Raw genomic sequence first — 25468 nt, forward strand, 5'->3', positions numbered from 1 at the left:
ATGTTTCCTGCCTGTGGAGCAGTGTTATGAAGACAAAAATCCACATGAGAATCAGCCAGATAAGTTTTCTGCTTAATGACCCTCATCCTACTGCCAGAGATCCTAATTTAATTGGACTGGGTGCTGCCGGGGTGTCTGTGTCTTCAAAGCTATTTGAGTGACTCAACCACACAACCATGGCTGAGAAGCATGGCTTACCCAGGTTGTCAGCTAATGGGCTGCTGATACTTTCTGTGATTGTTAGTATGGATGTAGACAGCTAGCTGTTTACTAGGAAACGGGGTTAAGGCGGTGATTCACTCTGTTCAGAGCACAGAATCACACTCAGCTGCTAATGGCTTTGGTGCTGCCCTGACCTATGCTGGAGTCAAACCAGAACTGACCTTCATTTTCCATTGCTTGTAATTAAGGATTTCTACCAACACCGTAACCTGGCTCACAGCTTGATTAATTCTCATAGTTACCAAATGTATTTTTGCACAAGAAGAAGATTCAGGACCCTGGAATGAGATAGTACTAAATAAACCACGACGGTGATGCACATCTGTCTTGTGTTCAGTCATCACCACCTTAAGTTCTTGTAATTCATTAACTAGCCATTCCATTGATGTTGTGTGTGTGTGTGTGTGGGAGGTAATAGAGAATTATTGTTATCTCTATTTATGCCGTTCAGTGAGGCAGAAAAATATTCTGTGAAGTGCTGGAATTTGTGATTTTTTATAATCTTGGGGTGTGTAATAACACTCTCTACCTTCCTGTGAAGTAAGAGCAATGCCAGGACTGGTGCTGACTCGGAGGCAGGGGAACATGCCCTGCTCTCAATAAACAACCTCCATCAAAGGGGACAAATTAATGATGTGTTTTATGACCAGTCATCATTCAGATCCACTTTCCCTTGCAGCGTCTTCAGGTAATCTCCAAGGCACTTTCAAAGGCTCTGTGTCCGGTATACAAAGACAAAACCTTTTCACCTACATAGTAAGTCTACTCAAACGGTGGAGTACTGGTGTATTTTAAATGTTGGAAGCCTTGTAGAAGGGAGAGGAGAGGGATTTCCTGACTTAGGAGGTCCTCTAATTCCTCACATCAACTTCCCCCAATGTGTCAAATCACAAGGATGTAAACATGCCACAATTTTAGTAGGGTTTCTAGTAGGCATGGACCATTTCAATTACTGTACATACCTTCACATCCTGGAGTGCATTTATTCCCAACATGTTCCATAACTGGGAGTCTCCCCTCTACATTTTCTGCATAAGAAAACTAAAATCAGTGCAATGTAGGAACAAGTATAAAATGTTAACTTATGTGGAACAAAGTTCAAACACAGATTATTTGCCTAACTCTAGAAAAGTCATAAAGGGTGGGGGAGGGCAGAGCAAAGTGGTCAGGGCACGGTGAAAAGAGAGGGAAGAAGGGAAAGAGAGGAGAAAAAGGAACATAATGCAAAATAATTGAACTTCATCCTTGGGATTCTTCATCTCTAAATCTTTTCTCAGTGACTTTCCTCTACTGTCCTCTCCTCCCAGAGAGACTTACTTGATGTATGCTTCTGTGAATCATCACAAACTAACTCGGTCCAGTCTGAAAGCTTACTAGGTAGGAATGATGCCTCTCAGCGTCCCTCCTTCCTGGAGTCCCGTCAGTGACTGCCTTTCACTGTGTGTGGATTCTGTTTCCGTTGTGATTGGCTCCAGAACCACCAGGCCCCCTAGCTGGCTGGCATCATGTCCTATACAGATGATTATTGCTTCTGAATCAGGAATCCCCCAAAGATGACTTTCATGGTTCAATTTTCTGATTCAAAACCTCTCAAGGACCCTCGTTTCTTGTCACTGCAATCCACAAGCTTTATATCCAGCCTCCAGGGTGGCTCGTGGATTTCCCTACCCTGTTCACATCGTTTCTGTCTCCAATCTAAGCTTGGCCTTATTAAAAGCTCATAAATTCTAATTGGCTCCATTAATTAGCCATTGTTACATCTAATAGTTAACTAATTACTGATTATAAAATCTAATAATTACTTACTTAATCATTTTAGCTCTTCCATTTAAGCAATGGTAAGACAACACAGGATCATCTGTGGAATGATGCCTGGTGATGATCTAGGTGGGATCAATGTTTCCCACCCCCACACAAAAACACTGAAATGTTCCTCCCAGGTTTCCAGGTGCTGGACTGCAGGTACATGCAGAATCTGTCTAGCTCAGGTGATTTGCCCCCCACCCCCACCCCCCGAACTCAGTCTATTACCCTGGCAGGGCTACCCTTACAATTGCCCTACAAAACATAGCATGGCAAGGTGGGGGTGGGACGCCCTCCTAAAGAGCAACATCCACAGTTCAACAGTGCCCCTGACAGACATCGCTCTGAGCAGCTCTGGGAGACTGAAGAGCGTTAGCATCATTTGGGTTTTTTATGTAGGGATGGATATACTCTTAACAATTCAAAGCTTTCACATGACTAGAGTTGAAAACATCAGAAATCAGACTATTTAAGATACGTTAAAGTTTGAGCCACAAAATGCTGAGTACTGCTGATTGCCAGTACTTCACACGGGCAGTGGAAGCAGACTTGCTTTCTGTCCAAATCCGATTCAGAATGTCAAAGGGAAAGGTGCTCTGAGTAGCAAACACAAAGGTAAGTAAAGCAATAAGGGGTAGGGTTGAAGGGAACATCAAGCCCATGAGACCTACAAGGCCTAAGAGTGACAAGAAGGGAGAGGCAGAGAAAGGAGATCAACTTCAGATGATACAGGGGTGAGTGAGGCAGAAGGCTGATACTGAAGAAATGGTCCAGAGATACCAATGACATTTGAAGAGCCATACAATGAACTAGAATACAAAGGTAACACCAAAATAACAGAACCAAGAACCATAACAGACTTGCACATACTGAGGACAAGCTGTACCAAAGACTATAAATACCCGGGAATGTAGTGGAATATTATTTTAAGGTATGCTACTTTTGTTTGTGTTGCATTTATTTAATTCTGTGAAGCAGTGTTATTGTGCCTGTCTAAAATACCTGAAGGTCTAATAAAGAACTGAACGGCCAATAGCAAGGTGGGAGAAAGGATGGGCAGGACTGACAGACAGAGAGAATAAATAGAGGGAGAAATCTGTGAGAAAAAAAAGAGATAGAGGAGTAAAAGAGAAAGGAGTGAGAAGGAGGAGGAGGACTCCAGGGGCCAGCCACACAGCTACACAGCAAATCCCAGAGTAAGAGTAAGATTTACAGAAGTAAGAGAACAGGACAAGCCCTGAGACAAAAGGTAGACAGGATAATTAAAGTTAAGAAAAGCTGGCTAGAAACTAAGCCAAGCTAAGGCCAGACATTCATAAGTAAGATTAAACCTCTGTGTGTGATTTATTTGGGAGCTGGGTCGTGGACTCCCCAAAAGAGCAAAAAGCAAATAACAACACAGGAATTATTTAATTTGACTTCTAAGACAAACCTATATGATAGATGAGACTATCCCCCTCCCTCTTCTTTTCCATTTTGCTAGTAAAGAAAATGAGGTGCAAAGTATCGTGTAAGTTTTTTTAATCAAGAAAGTGAAAGAGGACAGGATTAGGGAAGTAATTGACCATGGTCACACAGCCAGCAGGCAGTAGAGGCCGAATTCTCACCCAGATCTGTATGATTCCAGGTCCCAACCAGTATACAAAAATCTATTGATTCTAGAGAGTGTGCCAAAGAGGTGGATATGTTCCAAGAGTGTGATATGTATAAATGAAAATACCATTATGAACTTGCTTTCGTACAATTGACAAATACCCATTTAAACAACATGCATGCTGACTTGAGGAAGCCCCCACTACCAAGGCTCCTTCTGAGGTAAGCTTCCTCCCGTTGTCTGTAGAAACAAGCTGGGTGTTGTCTCTGATCTTCCAGTTTCCAAGCTGAGCTGGAAAGAACAGATAAATGGTTTTGACACAAATGGCAACGTTGCCACAGTCCTTCACCTTTGGCTAATTAGGAGCAAGTGTGCAGAACAGGAAGGCAGTTAGGACATCGAAAAGAAATCAGACCCAGCTGCTCTGAGTCACAGAATCCCTCCTGAGCCAGACAGGCTATGATGAGGCAGCTAGGGGCAGATGGAGCTATGAGGCTCCTGGGCTCCTGTGAGGTAGCACCAGCAGCTTTCAAATGTATTTAAGAACACGAATACAAGGAAAGATAGACAACAGAGAATGGAGGAAGTCATCTGACAAGAAATTAGGCTTGGTGTGGAGTCTGACAAACTGTTGGTTAAAAAAAAAAGTGTCCTATAGATAAGTGTGAACATATATAAAATATCTTCCTCCAAATGCTTATAGCCAAGGAAACATTATATGGCACAATAGACAGTGAAGACATCCACCAACTTGTAAAGATTCATGAATCTATAATTCCCCCGTGCCAAACATCATGTTTAGTGTATGTGTAACTGCCCAGCTTCCTACAGTAATATTTAAGGAACACATTATAATGGGTAGGCATAGTTGCTTCAAGGAGTTGGTAACTGTGAAATTATAGATGAGATAATTTTCCTTCCTTTCATCATTTTCTTTAAAAAACCATAGATTTTGGGGGTATGAACCTAGCCTTTAATGGCTGAACCATCTCTTCAGCCTTTAAAAAGCCATAGATGAAAGAAAGCCATTTTATTTTTTTCATTTTTTTAAGAAATTTTTATGCATTTTACATACCAACCACAGATTCCCCCTCTCAATCCTCCTCCCACTACCCACAAGACTTCCTCCCCAGCTAACCCCTCATTCCCTCCTCAAAAAGGGTAAGGCCTCCCATGGGGAGTCAGCAAAGCCTGGTACACTCAGTTGAGGCAAGACCAAGCCCTTCCCCCTACATCAAAGCTGTGCAAGCTATGATGCAAAGCTATGGTGTCCCACCGTATGTAATGGGCTCCAAAAAGCCACTTCATGCACCAGGGATAGATCCTATTCCCACTGCCAGGGGCCCCTTAAACAGACCAAGCTACACAACCGTCTCGCTTATTCAGAGGGCCTAGCCCAGTCCCATGCAGGCTCCATAGCTGTTGGTCTAAAGTTCATGAGTTTCTCCTAGCTTGGTTCAGTTGTATCTGTAGGTTTATCCATTATGATCTGATGGATCACCCTGGGAAGGGGAAATAGATGAGATCTCCTAAGTAAACTGAGGGTGAGAGGGGGCAATGGATGGTAGGGGGTGGGGGATGAGAACATAAGGAAATGGGATGGTCGAGCTGAAACAGGGACAGAGTGGGAGAGCAATGAAAGAGCTTTCTTGATAGAGGGAGATATGATGGGGAGAGGGAGAAACCTGGTGCTAGGGAAGTTCCCAGGAATCCACAAGGATGACCCCAGTTTAAACTACTAGCAATAGTGGAGAGGGTACCTGAGCTGGCCTACCCAGGTAATCAGATTGGTGAATACCCTGTCATCATAGAGCCTTTATCTAGTAACTGATGGAAACAGATGCAGAGATCCATAGCCAAGTACCAAGCCAAGCTCTGGGAGTCCAGAGGAAGAGAGGAATGAGGGATTCTATGAGCAAGAGGGGTCAAAATCAGAAAAGCCATTTTAAATAAGACAAATTTTTAAAAACATCCACGTCATTGGTCTATCATCTTCATTCATCTTTAAGAGTTCTTTACTATACAATTTTTACAACCAATTCACTACTTTTTTAACTTCTTGAATTATGAATGAAATATTGGATAAATAATACCCTATAAATTCTCTTACATCTTCTTGTACAAAACAAAAAATGAAATATCAAAAATTTTAGACCCAGAAGGGCAAAGGCTAGTTTTGACTGTTGGCTCTTACAAGAGTTGCTATGCTTTATTTTAGGTTGCTAGCATTTGAGTAGGTGCATACTTTTAGGCTCTGTAAAAGAAGGTAGATTCCAGCAAAAGTTTAAACCATCTTACTCTCAGAAGCCTGTAGGGACAAACTCTAAAAGAAACAATATTATCTAATTTGCTATAGAGAATAGTCCCAGTTCTGAAACAACAGCCATAAAAAATGCAATAAGAAAATATGTTAATTATTAGTAAAAGTTCCCATTTACTATGTGTCTGATGTGATGGATACTCAATTAGTTCTTTTGAAAAGTATTTAGAAAATTCCAGGTTCTTGGTGGGTGTTGGTTGGTTGATTTAACATCATGTTCTTTTCAGTGCTAAGGAACAAACCCAGCACCTTACACATGTTAAAATAAGCATTTTTTTAACACCTTGGTTTCAGTTTCTACCAAAACACTTGCATGTGGGTTTTATTAATATCATTCTCCTGATCATAAAACCAAGTAGAAATAGCTTTGCCACCATAATCCTCAAACACCTTCTCTATACCAAGCTGACAATCATTTACTAAAAAAATCAAATTATTCTGCATCAACTGTATAATTTTCAAACAATAGCTTTGTTTTCTGCTAGTTGAATGTTCTTAAATGACTTTGAAAGGACCTTTCGAACAAACAAGCACATGTACAATTCAAATACATTGGTGCGTGCAGTACTGAGTGGCTAAAGTTAGAATCACTCAAGTGCCCATTGCTGTGGATTTGCATACACACAATTTTAAGGTCTTTGAATGTAATAAAGACATAAAGATCTTAATTATTATTTTGATAACTCAAATTATAAATAATTTATATTTCCATTTGAATTATTTTTATTAAATAATTTTAAATGACTCAAATAACTTTTAGTTTATGACTAGAATTAGATTCCACTTTTTTTTTTTTTTTTTTTTTTTTTTTTTTTTTTTTTTTTTTGGTTTTTCGAGACAGGGTTTCTCTGTGTAGCTTTGCGCCTTTCCTGGAACTCACTTGGTAGTCCAGGCTGGCCTCGAACTCACAGAGATCCGCCTGGCTCTGCCTCCCGAGTGCTGGGATTAAAGGCGTGCGCCACCACCGCCCGGCTAGATTCCACTTTTACTTGGTTTTCCCAGTTATCTGATGGACAAATACATGCACACACACACACACACACACACACACACACACACACACACTCTTACCCTCATATCCATTTCAAGACCCTCTGTAAATGCCAAAAACTGAAGGCAGTCCTAAGTTCTTCATATAAAATATTTTTCCTATACATACACAAAAATGTAATGCTTTTATAAAACTATACCATTATCATACACCATGACTGCACTTTGTACAGTCTGATACATGGGAGGAAGTTGCTGTGAATTTCCTTTTCCTTCTCCACAATTAGACAGAGAGGAGTCATTCTTACCATATGGCTTAACAACCTTAGCATATGATTTTTTTTCCTTGCCAATGAAAATCAAGCCTTCTCACTTAAAGGAGATAATCACGTGGCTCCTGTATAGCAAATCTAAATTGTCAAAAATCATCACTCTTTCACTTTGGTGAGATCATTAAATAAAATATGAGTTAACTGAGCATAAGCATTTTTATGCCCTGGTATTCAATTTGACAACCAAGATGGTTACTAAGTGATTAAACAGCATGTAGTATATATTATGAAGATGCTATTCTAACCATGTCTGATTATGACTTATTGAAGCCATGGATAAAAGGAATTTCTGCATATCTGTATGAGAGAGAGAGGGAGAGAGAGAAAAAAACTGTTACTGTGACAAAATACATGCTAAAAATCAACTTGAAATAGTGACAGTTTGCCTTGGCTCATGGCTTCAGAGAGTCCTGTCCACAGTCGCCTAGCTTCATAACTTTTATACCTATGGCAAGGCAGAAATATCATAATGAAGTAAGCTACTCATGTCATAGCAGTCAAGACTATGGGGGGGGGGGGACATAGACCCTTCGAATGCATGTTCCCAGTGACCCACCAGCCCATTCAGAGTTGACATCATCAGTATATTAGCACATTGAGAGGTTGAGACCCTCATGATCCAATCTCCTCATGATAGTGTTGCCAGCTAGGAATCATGCCTCCGACATAAGAATCTTTGAAGGATATTCCAGATCCAAAATAGAACAGTATGTGGAGGGGCTGTGGGGGAGGTGAGAGATGGGGATTTAGGAAGAGGGACATAAACAGAGAATAGAAAGAACAAGGAATGCTTGACAAAAGGAAACTGCAAATTAAAAATGAGAAAGAGGTAAACAAACACAACTGACATTTCACCTTTGTAGTCTTCTAATATTTTAGGATATATGTTACAAATAATTATATCCTCCCGTTTTTTTTCCTTTTCTAAGAAACAAAAGTTGCATGTTTTCTTCCCTCCATGCATCGTTTTTGTTACTAAATATAACACCCTAAGTCCTTCTCCTCAAACTACATCAGCCTCAAGGCCAGTTTGATTGTTTGTAAGTCATTCACTAGTACTTTCATACTAGAGATGGAGAAACTGCAATAAGGAAAACTAGCGATGGGCCGAGATCATGAGTCAAATGAGAAAACAGAAACAAAGAGATTTGCCTCACTCTCCAATGTTTAAAAAGAATGTTATCGTTCTCTCTCTCTCTCTCTCTCTCTCTCTCTCTCTCTCTCTCTCTCCCCCCCCACCCCACCCCCGTGTGTGTGTGTGTGTGTGTGTGTGTGTGTGTGTGTGTGTGTGTGTGTGTGTGAGTTGCTGAGAACTGAACCCAGGGGTTCACCAAATTTTTTTAAGCAGGCTTTGCTATGTTGCTCAGTTAGGTCTAGAACTCACTGTATAGCCCAGGCTAGACACAAACTCATCATCCTCCTACCTCAGAATACTAAAGTCCAGCATTAAGGTCATGCATCACCATGCTTTGCTGATGGTTCTTGCTTTTTTACAATTTACTTTTATTTTTATTTATGTTTATGTGCCTGTGTGTCGATGTGTATGCCGTGTATGTTTGGGTGCCCACAGAGGCCAGAAAAAAAGTGTCAGATCTCCTGGAGTTGGAGTTGGAGGCAGTTGTAAACTACCTGAGATGGGAGCTGGGAACCAAACTTGGGTCCTTCCGGAGAGCAGCAAGTGCTCCCAAGCACAGAGCCATCTCTCCAGTCCCTGGTTGCTATTTTTTAATGCAATCATAACTTTGAACCAACAGCTGCACAATCAACTTGCAATTATAAATGGGGTCACAATTTTAAATATAAAGCAAGTTAAATATGCAAATTATTTCTACAACCGTTGGTTTTTTAACTATTTATATTAAACATAAACAAAGCAAATCAGATATTATACATTATAAGACAATCTGCAGTTGGATTTTATTTACCAGTAATTGAAGGGGAAAAAGTATACATCAGTGGATTTTATTTATATTCCCTGTACATTATTTGTGGTGTTTGGACTGACCTTAATAAATTAAATATGATGAATATATTAGCCCTTGGAATGAAGAATGAGGAAGCCATAGATATTCTCTTGGAAATATATGACCTTACTTACTTAAAAGACTCAGTAACTGTCAGGGCTCTGCCAATCTGGATGATGGATACTTTAAAACGTTCCAGGGAACACCCAGCAGAGTCCTTCACTGAAGTCAGTGGTGGGTTCACACAGAATTTGCCCCACTTAAAGTTCCTAAAACTTAGCAGACTGCTGCATAAACAGGAAAAAGGCTGAGTTCAGTGCAGTGAGTCACAGGTTTGAGGCTCCCTTCACACTGTAGTGAACATCAGACGTTGAGCTAAGTTATTCCATAGCTCTAAGCCTCAATTCCCTCTTTAGAAAAACAAGGCCACAGACACCAAAGTTAGACAGTTATAAGAATAAGTCGGTCATCAGAAATAGGAGACTTTTGGAGGGGAAGGAAAGGCCCACCAATAAGAAAAGGGGGGGAAATAGGAGATGGGGAAAAGGAAATGAATAAGAATAAAGTATAACAAGATATATGTGTGTGAAATGACATAATATATTACTTTGTATGTTAACTTAAAAATCAATTTAGGTGCTCTGGAGATATGACTCAGAAGTTAAGAGTGTGGGTTGCAAAAAAATAAATAAAATTTAAAAAAAATAAAAAATAAAAAAGAGTGTGGGTTGCACTTAAAGAGGACCTGGGTTGGTTTCCAGTACCCACATGGTGGCTCATAATCATCTGTAACTCACTCCAGAGAGTAGACTGCCTTCTGACTTCTGAGGGAACCAGGCATACACGTGGCACACAAACACTCATGCACTTAAAATAAAACAAATAAATCTTTTTATGAATCTCTCAGTGAAGGGGGAATAGAATACATTTTACAAGTGAACTAGGGGCCAGTGGGGATGAGAACAAGAGGGATCAGGGCAGAGGGACAGAGGGAGAAAATATTGTGAGAGATGACTGGAATTGGAGAGCATTGAGGGGAGGTGCAGAAACCTAGTGCAATGAGAACTCCCTGGAATCTACAAGAGTGGTCCTAGTGAAGTCTCCTAGTAATGGGGGATGCAGAGTGTGAACTGGCCATCTTCTACAACCAGCAAAGGCTGCTAGCAATGGGACTAGGACATCAAATCAGCCACAAAACCTTCCACCTACAATCTACCATGCCTACAAGATGTTCTAGGGCAATGATGATGCAGAACTTGTGGGCATAGCCCACCCATGACCCGTCCAACTTGAGGCCCACATCTCAAGAGAAAGCCCATGCCTAACACTGTCTGGATAGCCCAGGAACCAGAGGCAAAACAGCCCACAGACCCAGGATAGAACCAAACATGACTGGCAAAAAAGAAAAAAGTCAACAAAATTATTCCTAATGATATTCTGCTATACTCATAGATCAGTGGCCAGGCCAATTCATTAGAGGGGTGTCATCCAGCCACTGATGGAAGCAGATGCAGAGACCCATAGCCAAACACTAGGTGGAGTCAGGGGAACCCTGAAGAAGAGCTAGAGGGGTGAGGACACCATGAGAACACAGCCCACAGAATCAGCTAAGCAAGGCTCATAGGGACTCACAGAGACTGAAATGACAAACACAGATCTTGTATGGGTCTGAGCTGGGTCCTCAGCATGTGCCTTATGGTTGTGTAACTTGTTCTTGTGGGACTCCCAAACATGGAAGTAGGGGGTGTCTCTGACTCTTTTGCCTGTGCTTGGGACTCTTTTCCTCCAATTGCATTGCCACACCCACCCATGATATGAAGGTTTGTGCCCAATCTTACCATATCTTATTAGGCTGTGTTGTTCAGTGGATATCCCTGAGAAGCCTGTTCATTTTTTTTTTAAGAGAAACAGAAGAGGAGTTGATCTGGGGAGAAGGGACGTGGAGAGAGAAACTGGGAGGAACAGAAGGAGGGGTAACTGCAGTCAGGATGAGAGAAAAATAAAAGTTTTAAAAAAATACTGTGAAACTAAGGACACCTTAATAAAATCATAAACTGTGACAAAAATTTAATAAATAAATCTAAAATTTCTAATTAAAAAGAACGAGATGGTATATTTGCATTCATGCATACTTTGTTGTGCAACTGAGCCTTCAAGGTGGGAATTGTACTCTGTAGCTTAAATCTTTACATAACCTTAATCACATCCTTGGTTAGGTTGTGTTTCTCCATCTGATACACCACTTTCCTCTCAAGTATAAGGCAAAAGCCTCTTGGCATGATAACCTGTAGGGAAAAAATCTACTGTATAGAAAAATATTTGATGTTACTGTTATTTACAATTTTAAGAGAAAATTACTAGCTTTTCCATGGAGAGTTTGATGAAACCAAAAGGATTCTCTAGAATTTGGCATTTTGAAGGGGAGTAAAGAAGACAGGAAGGAGTGAGTCACCTGAACCATCCCAGTGACCTTGAGTAAGTGGCCTGGGCTATGTGAAGACCAGCATTCAACAGGATGTAGCAGCTCTTTGCTGACATGTCCAAGACCTTTAGATGGTCCCTTGAGAGCCTCAGTGATGTCTGTCTCCCAGTCTGAGAGGGTCGTGCTATGCATTCAGTTCTGACCCACAAGCACATTAATCAACTAACCTCCTGACTGCTAAGCATTATACTTTTGCACTTGTACTTATTTACTTGCCTTGGCTTGCACACTTTCTGCATCCCTCCTGCTTAAGAAGGAAATCTGGCAGCTCATTAAAGTCGGGAAATCAGAGTCACAAAATGCATCAACAACAATCAGAATAATTATTCACAAAAAACAAAGATTTCTCAGAGAATGGAATGAGATCTACATGAACAGCCTGGACATGATTGGGGGTAGTGAAGGGCAAGGGTCGAGGGAAAGAGAGCTTGGGGGAGCGGGAGATCCCAGCTGGATCAACAACAGAGAGGGAGAACAAGGAATAGGAGACCATGGTAAATGAAGACCACATGAGAATAGGAAGAAGCAAAGTGCTAGAGAGGCCCACAGAAATCCACAAAGATACCCCCACAACAGACTGCTGGCAATGGTCGAGAGACAGCCCGAACTGACCTACTCTGGTGATGGGATGGCCAAACACCCTAATTGTCATGCTAGAAACCGCATCCAACTACTGAGGGATCTGGATGCAGAGATCCATGACTAGGCCCCGGGTGGATCTCTGGGAGTCCAATTAGCGAGAATGAGGAGGGTTTATATGAGCGAGAATTGTTGAGACCAAGGTTGGATAAAGCACAGGGACAAATAGCCAAACGAATGGAAACACATGAACTATGTACCAATGGCTGAGGGGTCACCAACTTGATCAGGCCCTCTGAATGGGTGAGACAGTTGATTGGCTTGATCTGTTTGGGAGGCATCCAGGCAGTGGGACCAGGTCCTGTGCTCATTGCATGAGTTGGCTCTTTGAAACCTGGGGCCTATGCAGGATCGCTTGGCTTGACCTGGGAGGAGGGGACTGGACCTACCTGGACTGAGTCTACCAGGTTGATCTCAGTCCGTGGGGAAGGCTTTGCCCTGGAGGAGGTGGGAATGGGGGGTGGGCTAGGGGGAAGGTGAGGGGGGCAGGAGGGGGAAGAACAAGGGAATCCGTGACTGATATGTAGAACTGAATTGTATTGCAAAATAAAAATAAAAAAAATAAATAAAAAAAAAGATTTCTCAGAGAATGACATTAAGCAGCCTATAATGTTAACTTCTGGTATTTTTTTCCTTGTAATGCTAACTTCTGGTATTTTTTTTCTATTCACTTCTATTTAATCCATTAGCAGAAGAAGAAGAAAGAAAGCAAAAGAGGTTGTGAAAGCACATGGTTTGTCTTCCCTAAGGAGTTCTGCCTTTTCTCTGTCTGGGTCTCCGATAACTACCAGCTCCATTGATGGACCACGGTAAATAAGTGATTCTTCAGCCACTTGTTCCATACAGCTGCATGAGGAAGTGAAGGACCAAAGTTACGTGGCCTGTTATACAGAAAGCTTCTCAAAAACAAGATGCAAGACCTATTAACCATCACTGCATCCCCAGCTCCTACCAGAATTAGGTGTTTGTAAAAATCAATTTGGATGTGATTATGAGGGCATGATGGTATAAGATAAAAATGGTCCTTGTTCAGAAGCATATTTTTCCCTGACCAAACATTTCAAATCCACTGGCTAGAATAATTGATCCATCAGTCTTTCCTATCAGACACATATGCATTTACCATATATCCATGTTTCTGACCTGCCTATCCTCATATTTAGATCATCAACCACTCAACATCACATACCCTTATCTGCCTAGACACTATAACCAGTTCCAGCCAATATTCTAGAATATTCCAAGACCCAATGTTTAAAATGATCCCTGAGAACTCTTTCTAAATGGTATAGGAAACATACTTAGGAACATTCTTCCATAAACCTGGAGGCTGAAACTGCTTCTCCTAGCCAGACCACCTTTCTCCAGCTGGCTGTTGAAGGAACTCTTACAACCCTCTGGATACTTCTCAGACTCACCAGCAGGACTCTGACTCCTTCACTATCTAAGCCCTGGGAAGAGTCTATGTCCTCCTAGTGACCTCGGCATTGACTGGCCTGGAGTTTTTTTGCTTGCAACAATGTGATTTCTCAGCCATGGCCACAGTTATGAGGCAACGACATCCCACAAAGTAGCCATAGATCTTGAGGACTTGGTGCTGGCTTCTGTGAAGGTGCCAAAGGTCACAGCAAGCAGTGCCTGTGATCTTTGCATCGCTCTACCATGAGGCAAGAAATGTTTCAGAAAAGTAAGGTTCAGGCATGATGCTAAGTGAGCCTTGACTGTGTCTATGTATTCTCTCAACAAGCCTTGACTAGGCTGGTACCCAGGAAGCAGCCCGCTCTCACCACAGATGCCACTTCAGTAAAGCACCCTGTTCAATAATTACGTGGCAAAGACCTAGATAAAGTTCCCTGGGAAAAAAAATGCCGTTTTAATTGGACTCAAAATATTTCCTGTCAGCAAATGCAGTAAGCTAGTTGCTTTCTTTTCCATCTATCTTGAAAGTCATTGCTCTAAGCCAAAACAACTTTGAAAGGGAGAATGAAAGCAGGGGGCAAAAGTGTTCCAGATTTCTAAAGCTTCAGTAATCCGGACTACGTGTTACTAACAGAAACAAAGAGATGAGACAAAAGACTACTTCATGGAGAAAAATGAGGTTCCCATCAAAGGTTGGTAGACCTGTTAACTAGGCATCCATATGGAAAGAAAGCAGGACTTTAGAAAGTAGTTCATGTGCATTATTATAAAGCATAAAATTATACAGAAACTTACAGAATAAAACATAGAGAAAACTCCTGGTGATTCCCAAATAGACAAAGGTTCTTAGCTGAGATAATGAAAGATATGCTCTATTTAAAAACAATAAACTAGATGACCTCAAATTTGAAAGACACTAGTAAAGGAATTAAATACAAGCTAACAATAGGAGAAAAACACTTGGAAGTCACAAATTTGATAAAAAAAAGTTTTATACCAGTGTACAAATAAGTGTACATTCATAGATATGTACAAAGCACTTTTAAAACCCAACAATAAAAGAACAAGCAACCTAATGTTTTAAATGAACAATATATTTGAACAAGCACTTCACCAAGGGAAATACACAAGCGGAGCATCAGTGGATATATGTGCATTAGGGAAATGCAAATTAAAACCACAATATATTACCATTCTAAAAGCTGACCACATCAAGCATTATGAAGGACATTTCAAAACTAAAATGTACACTCATTGTGCAAATAGGACATTTGGAAATCTGTTCAGTAGTCTTCAAGTTGTTAAACACACACTTATTAGAGGGGTTATCCAATTAAGTTCCAGGTATTTATACAAAAGAGAGTAAATTATACTCCAAGAATAACTTCCATACAGATATTCGAGATTCTCTTATTTGTAGCAGCTGCAAATGGGAAGCAACCTGCACTGGGCTGAATTTTATCCCATCAAAATTTCATATATTGAAGCCTCAATATGTAATGAGTAGTTGCACAGGGCACCTTTAGAAATAATTAGATCATGAGAAGAAGGACCTCATAGTAAGATACATGCTCTCAGAAGAAACAAGAGTGATCTCTCCCCTTTTTTTCCCCTTTCTTTATGCACCTGACCAAGAAGGGTAAAGTGAAGAAACAGCAAGAAGGTGGCAGTCTGTAGCTCATTAGGACAACCTTTATGAGAAACCAGACCACATGATTGAAAGATAGCTCAGCAGTGAAGGGCAAATGCTGCTTTTCCACCAGAGGACCCATTCAATTCTATGCACCCACAATGGGTGAGTGTCTCAAAACACCTGTAGCTTCTGCTCCAAGGGATCTGATGCCCTCTTCTGGCCTCTAGGGGCATGTGGCATACAAGCACACATACATACAGAGAGGAGCGGGAAAAGGTATGTGTGCATTGCTAGGCAGCTACTTTACCCACTGAGATGTCTTTTCAGCCAAACATTTCTCCTAAAGCTCCAAAATAAAATTTCCAAAACTGGTTCTGAAATGAAAGAGAAATGAGCAAAGACATTGAAGATAATAATTACACAACTTACCCCACATGGGGACCGGAAGATGTTCCAGCTTGATTTCTGTTGCTGACCAAGAGCAGCTTGGGGAGGAAAGAGCATATGTGTGTGTGTGTGTGTGTGTGTGTGTGTGTGTGTGTGTGTGTGTGTGTGTGTGTGTATTATAATTAACTTAATTTCACATATCAGTCACAGATTCCCCCATCCTCCCTCCTCCCACCCCCCAGCCCTCCCCCACAATTCACCCCCCATTCCCACCTCCTCCAAGGCAAGGTCTCCCCTGGGGAGTCAGCCCAGCCTGGTAGACTCAGCCAAGGCAGGTCCAGTCCCCTCCTCCCTACACCAAGGCTAAGCAAGCAAAGTATCTCAGCTTAGGCCCCAGGCTCCAAAAAGCCAGCCCATGCACCAAGGACAGGTCCCAGCTCCACTTCCTGGGGCCTCCCAAACAGTTCAAGCTAATCAACTGTCCCACTTATCCAGAGGGCCCAGTCCAGTTCCATGGGGGCTCCTCAGCCCTTAGTTCACAGTTCATGGAAAGAGCATATTTCATTTCATCTTATACTTCCAGGTGATGACCTAGTATCAAGGTAACTCAAACCAGGTGATCAAGCAGACTCTAAAGTAGAAACCATGCAGGAATGCTGCTTACTTGCCCTCTCTCTGACTAACACTTGGCTAGCTTTCTCATACAGCCCAGGCCACCAGCCTAGAGATGGTGCAGTCCACAGTGAGCTGGGTCCTTTCAATCAAGATGATTCCTCGAAGAAATGACCACAAGCCAATCTGACCTAGGCACTTCTTCACAGGTGACTCCAGTTTGTATCAAATTGACAATCAAAACTAATCAAGAGAGGAAAGTTGGGAAAATATCCATTTCCTTAGTCTATTTTTCCCCTGAAAAAAAACGAATGGAAAATACCTACATAAGATACTGAAATGTCTACAAACAAAAAAGTCTCCCTTCTATCAATATAAAAGACAATTCAACTACCTTCTCAAAAAATAAAAATTCTACTCAAGACATTTTACTAATATTTTCTTGACTAGGGAAGCCTACATGAGGATTACTTGTAATCAGAGCAGCTGCCAGGCCAGGAAAAGCAGTCAAGGTAGAATTTAGATTCACTCATCTGTGAAAAAGATTCTACTGTTTGGAAGTAGACAATCTCAAAAACAAGAAATAAATTTTCCCTTTCTCTACTCTCTTAATCACGACAGAGGCAATAGATCCTCTGAATGACGAGTAAAAGGGACATGGTGAAATATCTCGGCAGGGCTTCCTCTTGGAGAGGTGCTTGCATTATTAAGTCATATGAATAATTAAGCTAGTACTTGCCACCCACAGGAAATGGAAAACAAAGAATGTTATTAAGGACCTCCCTACTCTGACCACAAAAGGAAAAAGGGCGTTTTCGCTAGAAGTCATTGCTTTCAACTTGGTAAACTGGCACAAAACTATTAATTTCTTATGTTTCCTATATTGAGAGAGAGCACTTCTAAAGAATTTATTTTTGGTGTTTATACTTTCTTTTCCCTGTGTCTTCTTTTTCTTTTTTAATCAACTATTTCCTTCAACACACACACACACACACACACACACACACACACACACACACACACACACACCTGAATGCACATGCACACATTCCCATATACACACTGTATTTAAACTTGCAATGTGAGCTTTTAAAAAGATTGTGAATCAAGCAAAAAGCTTCATATTCATATCTGCTTCCAAATATTCTGCTAACCAAATGGGTTAGCCAACTGTTTATAATTAAGTTGATTTTAATTCCATTCTTACAAAGGTCAAGTAACGATTAACTAAATTATAAACAAACAAAAACTCTCTCCCTACAAAATAGAAATGCATTCTGTCTCCAAAACAACACCTACAGTACTTCTCCTCAAACACTACTTTGTCTAAGAAAAAGCAAAACAAACATACGGAGCCGATGAGAAAATCCTAGAAAAAGGTAAACTTGCCGGGCGGTGGTGGCGCATGCCTTTAATCCCAGCACTCGGGAGGCAGAGCCAGGCGGATCTCTGTGAGTTCGAGGCCAGCCTGGGCTACCAAGTGAGTTCCAGGAAAGGCGCAAAGCTACACAGAGAAACCCTGTCTCGAAAAACCAAAAAAAAAAAAGAAAAAGGTAAACTTATTGTGAACGTTGAGCTCTTTGCTATGTGGGGACAGGAGTGATGATCAGACATGTTTGAAATCTCTGCCTAAGATAAATCTGATTACACATACACTAAAAAAACAAGACAATAATAAGATAATATTTAAAACTAGTTCCCTTTCTATGGACACTTGAGGTACTTCATATCGTGCTAAGCACTTTTACACCATTATTTCACCTAAACCTTAAGAATGATCTTAGAAGGTATACATTAAAATCTTCATTTTACAAATGAAGAAAATCAAACCCTAAAAAAGTAAATACCCACAGATCCAAAATTCAAGAGCAACTTTGTTTCCCCTCAGCCCATTCTGCAGCGAGCAAACATTGCTGTCTCTGAGCCACCAGGCCGACAAGTTAAATCACAATGGTTAGCTTCATCCACAAAATTTCTCACCCATCAGTGGGGCCCAGGCAACACCTGTGCTATTAATATAGACATCATGTTTTGAGTCATGCCATCTGAAATCAATGACTTTGTGTTTCAGGCAGGTTTTTTTTTTTTTTTTTTTATGTGTACAAATGTGTGGTGGTCTGAAAGAAAATGGCCCCCCAAAAAAGAGGCACTATTAGGAGGTGTGGCCTTGTTGGAGTAGGTATGGCCTTGCTGGAGGAAGTATGTCATTGTGGGGATGGACTTTAGGGTCTCCTTTCCTCAAGCTGCACCCAGTGAGGCAGTTCACTTCCAGTTGCCCAAGGATCAGGATGTAGAATCCTCAGCTCCTTCTCCAACACCGTATCTGCCTGCATGCCACCTTGTCTGCCTGCATGCCACCATGTCCCACCATGATGATAAGAGACTGAACCTCTGAACTACAAGCTATCCCAATTAAATGTTTTCCTTTATACAAGTGGCCATGGTCATGATGTCTCTTCACAGCAGTAGAAACCCTAAGACAGAAGTTGGTACCAGGAGTGGGGTATTACTGTGATAGACCTGACCATGCCATTGTTTGAAGGAATATGGACCTTGGGACAATGGATTAGGAAAGCAGTTAAATGCTTTAAATGCTGCTTAATGGGGCCATACTAATAGGAGCATGGAAGAGAGTGGTGCTGAGTGTGATTTGATGAACTGTGGGGGCCTGGCTCAAGAGGTTTCAGAGGACATTAATTTTAGTATGTTGCCCAGAGATCATTCTTGTGATATTTTGTCCTTGTTCAAAGAGTCTGTCTGAGGCTAAAGTGAAGTTTTGAACTAATTCTGTTGACAGAGGAAATATCAAAACAGCCTAGTATAAACTGTTGTGTGATTATTAGTGGTAAGTAATAACCTAATGAAGTTTTATAATGAAAAGGAGCAAGCTTGAGGAAGGAGAAATACAAAATGTACAATTTGAGGAGAAAAGGAACACAAGAAAATGGATTGAAGCTAAGTCCAGTGTTTAAGGAGATAGGTTAAGAAATGCAATAAGGGGAGTGGTACTTCAGGGCAAGATCCCACTCAGCTAAGTTTCCAACCTGTGAAAAGAAATTAAAGGAAAGCTTAGAACCCAGGGTGGTGGTGCATGCCTTTAGTCCCAGCATTCTAGAGGCAGAATGAGGCTGATCTCTGAATTTGAGGCCAGCCTGGTCTACAGACCAAGTTCCAGGGCAGTCAAGCTTAAGCTGTGATGGAAACCAGGGGTAACAGAAAGCTAGTAAAGATGAGATTGAATGAAGGGGACACCAGCCCCAGCAAGCAGCAGAACTTAGCAGCTTTGGCCACATGGTTCTGGCTTTACAATCAAAGATACAAGGAAGGGGTTATGGAATCTTCTTCTGTGACTAAGGAAAGCCATTGAGGCCAGGCATATGTTAGGATATCCCTGAATGGAGGCCTACAGAGGCCATTGCACAAAACTGAAGGTGAAACCTGGATCTCTTTAAAGACCCCAAGAGGTTGGTGATACCAGAGCCATGAGATAGCTGCCAAGAAAAGTTGTTAACAGTGAATGAAACCAGCCCAAGAGAAAGCAGTGTGTCGCAGTCAACAAAGCTGAAAGGAGTTGGAGATCTGAGGAGCACTTTGACATCAGACATGGAGATGCAGAGTTTGGAGTTTGCCCAGCTGGTTTTCAGCCTTGCTTTGGTCCAGTATTTCCTAGCTATGGTCCCTTCCCTACATTTTGGAATGGTAATGCATATCCTGTGCCATTATATATTGGAAGCATGTGATCTGCTTTTTTATTTTGATTTTATAGGGGATTACACTTAAGAGTTTATGTGAATCTCAGAAGAGACTGGGCTTTAGACTTTTAAATAAGTTTGAGACAGTGATAGACTATGGGGACTTTTGAAGTTGGACTGGATGCATTTTTGCACTATAATATGGCTATAAACCTTTGAGGGCCAGAGAATGGAATGTAGTGGTTTGAAAGATAATGGCCCCCAAAGGGAGTGGCACTATTAGGAAGTGTTGGCCTTATTGGAGGAAGTGTGTCACTGTGGGAATGGACTTTAAAATCTCCTTTGCTGAAGCTACACCCAGGGAGACAATTCACTCCCTGTTGTCTACAGATCAAGATGTAGAACTCTCAGCTCCTTCTCCAATACCATGTCTGCCATCATGTCCCACCATGATGATAATGGACTGAACCTCTGAACTGTAAGCCACCCCAATTAAATATTTTCCATTATGAGTTGCCGTGGTCATAGTGTTTCTTCACAGCAATAGAAACCCTAAGACGAAATGTTTTGCCTGCGTATAAGTCTGTGTGCTACATGTGTGCCTGGTGCCTGTAGAGGCTGAGGAAGACATCTCCTGGAACCGCAATTACGGATGATTGTTTGCCACCATATGGGTGCAGGGAATTGAACCTAGGTCCTTAGGAAGAGCAACTACTTCTCTGAAACTGCTAAACCACATCTCCAGTCCCAGACTGTAATTTTTTAAGATTTATTTTTATTATTTTCAGCTTCCTATTCCTGGCCATCCAGGCTGTGCGGGGCATGGAATCTCTCTCATGTCTTGGTCCTCAAGTGAGACCAGTCATTGGTTGGCCACTCCCACAAGCTCTGAGCCACCATTGCCCCAGAATATTCTGTAGGCAGGACAGGTGTGGGTCAAAGGTTTTGTGGCTGGGTTGGTGTCCCAGTAGCTGCACTGGAAATCTTGTCTGCTTGCAGAAGATGGCCAGTTCAGGCTCCATATTCTCCATTGCTAGGAATCCTCACTAGGGTCACCCTCACAGGTTCCAGGAAGTTTCCACTGTACTAGGTTTCCACATAGCCCCTTAGATATCCCCTGTTCTAGTCATCTCTCCCTCCATCCCTCCCTCCCCAACTTGATCCCTTCTGTTCCCACTTGCACCTTCCAGCAGTCCACTCACAAAATCCATTCTAGATCCAGGCATGTCTCTTAGAGCCCTCCTCATTACTTAGCCTCTCTGGGTCTGTGAATTGCACTGTGATTATCCTTTACTAAACAGCTAATATCCACTTGTAAGTGAGTATATATCATGTTTGTCTTTCTGGGTCTATGTTGCCTCACTCAGAATGATATGTTTCTTGTTCCATCCATTTGTTTGGAAATTTCATGAGGTCATTTTTTCTAAGAACTGAGTAATACTCCATTGTGTAAAGATTTTATGTATATGTGTATGTGTCTGCACGAGCAAATGCCACAGGTACCCACAGAGGCCAGAAGAGGGCATCAGATACCCTAAAACTGAAGTTGCAGCCAGTTATGATGGGCTTAACACAGATGCTGTGAACTGAACTATATCCTCTGGAAGAGCAGGAAGTGTTCTTAACTAGTGAGCCATTTCTTCAGCCTAGACACTAATTATTTTAAGTGAAGTTTGACAGATTTACAAATCTTATTATAATTACTTGCTACCCCTACTAAAAAGTTTTAAAATAGACAAAAAAGCATTTATCTATGTAATTGGATATCCCTAGTTCTATAACTTAATTTTGTTTCCATTCTTTTAAATTAAGTGATAATTTACACACAGTAAAACTGCCCCTACAAGTTTATACAAGCTTATATAGTCAAGTAACCATCGCCATAATCAAAATATAGAATAGTTCTTTCATTCCAAAAGAAAATATTTTCATGCTTCACTGAAAAAACAGAAAAAGAAAAATCTTCTCTTATTGCCACACCCTGGCAACAATAATTGTTTTATATTTTGATTGTTTTATTTTTTCCAAAATATCACATAAATGGAATCACAATACATAGCTATTTGAATTTGCATGTCCTGCACCTCATGGGAAACTCTAAAACTTTTTTATTTTCTTTTTATTTATTCTATGTGTCTTTTACATCATGTATCTTGACCCCATTCATTTCCCCATCCTTTCGAATCTGCCCTCCACACCTGCACATCCAAAATAAAACAAAATTTAAAGGAAAAAAAAGGGGAAAGGGGGAGTTAAAAATTTCATCACGGAAGTTGCAGTGTGACTCTGGAACTCTTAAAATGGCTGCTGCATTGTACATTCCCTCCACCACTACCAGACAACTGCTCTATATCCTCACAGAGACTAAATATTGTTTGTTTTTAGCCCTAGCCAATCTAGAATGCAAGGAGTGAGATCCCCTTAGAGATATATCTGTATTTCCCTAACTACTACTCATGTGGAGAATGTTTAATATTTATCTTTATTTTCTTCATGCAATATATTTTGATCATATTCTTTCTCCTCCTCCAACTATTCCCAGATACTCTTTCCTCCCTACACACCCAACATCATGTTCTTTCTCTCTCAAATAGCAAACAGACAAGCAAATGAACAAACTCCATAGCATCAGCTCCTGACTCCAGATTCCCACCCAGTTTGAGCTCCTGCCTTGGTTTCCCTCAATGGACTGTGGTACAGAATGTATAAGCCAACTAAACCCGTTTCTCCTCAAGTTGCTTTTGGTCATGGTGTTTCATCACAGCAAGAGTGACCCTAACTAAGTCAACACTGTGTCATCCCTGTCCTCTCTGACCTCTGGCTCTGAGAACTTTTCTGTCTGCTCTGCCAAAATGGTTCCTGAGCCTTTTGAGGCAGGGGGAAGAGGTGTACAAGGATGTCCTATTTGACATTGCACATTCCCACATGGACTGACTCTCCATGTCTTCCAACCATGTTCTTTTTGCAAAACCATTGTCTATTATAATGTCATATAAATTCCAAGATCATCTCGTTAATTTCAATAAAACAACAATTGTATCATATTGACCTTATAAATAAGTTTGGGTAGAATTATGATCTGAAATAAATTTGGTTTACTGACGTGTGTCCCACTCACGGAAGCCTTCTTTGATTCATTTCATCAATATTTTCATGCTCTCAGTAAACAGTTCTCAAACATATTTCCTGAGATTTACATGTATTTTATTTTCTTGGTAGCCTCACAGTGTGGCATTTATTAAATTTTAATTTTCAATTAATAATTGCTAGTATATCAATAATTTAATTTTCAGAGGTATTTCAGTGCTTATAGTGGAAAGGATACACAGTGAACTATTGATAAATATTTTTGATTTAGTGAATAAGTTAGAAAATGAGAGAAAAACAAAGGAGGAGAGTAGCCTCAGTACTAGAGAAAGAAGTAGACCTAAGAGAATATCTTAGTTAGCATCACGATTGTTGTGGTGCTTCCACAACCAAAAGCAACTTGGGGAGGAAAGGGTTTGTTTCACTCACCATGTCATGTAACAGCTCATTCTCAAAAGCGGTGAGGGCAGGAACTCAAGCAGAACAGGAGCTGATGCAGAGGTTATGGGAAAGAGCTGCTTATTGACTTGCTTAACATGGCTTGCTCCAACTGCTTTCTTATCAAACCCAGGACCACCAGCCCAGGGGTGGTACCACCCACAATGAGCTGGACCCTCTCCCATCAATCACTAATTAAGAAAATGCGTTACAGACTTGCCTACAGCCCCATCTTATGGAAGCATTTTCTTTTTTCTTTTCTTTTCTTTTTTTCTTTTTTATTTTTTTTTTATTTTTGGTTTTTGGTTTTTTTCAAGACAGGATTTCTCTATGTAGCTTTGGAGCCTATCCTGGAACTTGCTGACCTCAAACTCACAGAGATCTGCCTGCCTCTGCCTCCTGAGTGCTGGGATTAAAGGCATGCACCACCACCACCCAACTATGGAAGCATTTTCTTAACTGCAGTTCCCTCTTGTCAGGTGACTTTAGCTTGTGTCAAGGTGACAAAACTAGCCAGCGCAGGGAGTAAACGTGAGAGATGTCTGTCTTCTGTTCTGGTATGACTCAGCTATCCACGGGAGCTGATCTCTTGTTTCTTAGACCTGCATCCATGTGCCTCCTTTCTGGCAGCCTAAGGTCACCTGATATTTAATTTAGACTGCCCCACCCACAGTCCCATTCTGTCAATATGACCTGTTTGGCTGTTCCATAATAATTTTTGTTATCTTACACTTTTTTTTTTTTTTTTTTTTGGTTTTTTTTTTCGAGACAGGGTTTCTCTGTGTAGCTTTGCGCCTGTCCTGGAACTCACTTGGTAGCCCAGGCTGGCCTCGAACTCACAGAGATCCGCCTGGCTCTGCCTCCCGAGTGCTGGGATTAAAGGCGTGCGCCACCACTGCCCGGCTATCTTACACTTTTTTATTAGCATGTTTGATTACTTTTAGTTCACCCTTGGTGGTTTGGTTTATTGCTATATCGAAGTGTTAATAACTCTGTCCAGCACGTGGAAGTCATCAGTACACACCTATGGGAGGAAACCATGGGGGATGTATGGTGCAAACTTCAAAAGTATCCATTTATAAATACAACAAAAATAAAACCCGTTCAAAGGATTACCAAAGTCACTAGAAACCATTTTTATAGGGTGTAAGACTTTCATGGGAAAAAAAAATCATAAGATATTGCAGAACAAAAAGGGAGAGGGGAAAGATACCGTGCACATGATAGAAAAACTCAGTCATGGGAGGATGGATTTTATGTCAACTCTCAGTATATTGTACTTCCCAGAGCCAGCATTAGGGTTGGAGGAGTGAGGCAAGTACCAGCCTTCCTTAAAATAAAATGGAAAACTTTAGAGTGTGCAGGTTGTTTTTGTAATGCTGGTGATTGAACCCCGGTCCTCCGGCACACTAGGCTCTACCACTGAACTACATCCTTGGCTCCAAAAAAAAAAAAAATGTAAAGGACATCACAAAATTCAGGGGTTAATATATATCTTCATATAATCGTCCTAGAAATCAAATTTAATGTCAAAAGTCAAGGTTTAACCAAATGTAAGTGTCCAACAAGGAATGGAAAAGAGAATCAGCCCGGATTTCCATTCTGTCTTGCCTCCATCACGGTTCTGCTAGTACGACAATCAGACTGCTCTGCATTCTGTGTGTGTGTGTGTGTGTGTGTGTGTGTGTGTGTGTGTGTGTGTGTGTGTGTGTGTGCTTAAACAGCACCACATATGTCCAGGTCCTGAGGAAGCCAGAAGAACACATAGGATCCCCTGGAACTACCATGTCCAGTTCTGATCCTGTCTTTATCAGAAACTTTGATATCTTGTTACTCAGAAGTTCTTAGCATTAC

Source organism: Peromyscus californicus, unplaced genomic scaffold, assembly GCF_007827085.1.
Source record: "Peromyscus californicus insignis strain IS unplaced genomic scaffold, ASM782708v3 Scaffold_16__1_contigs__length_79575227, whole genome shotgun sequence".
NCBI lineage: Eukaryota > Metazoa > Chordata > Mammalia > Rodentia > Cricetidae > Peromyscus > Peromyscus californicus.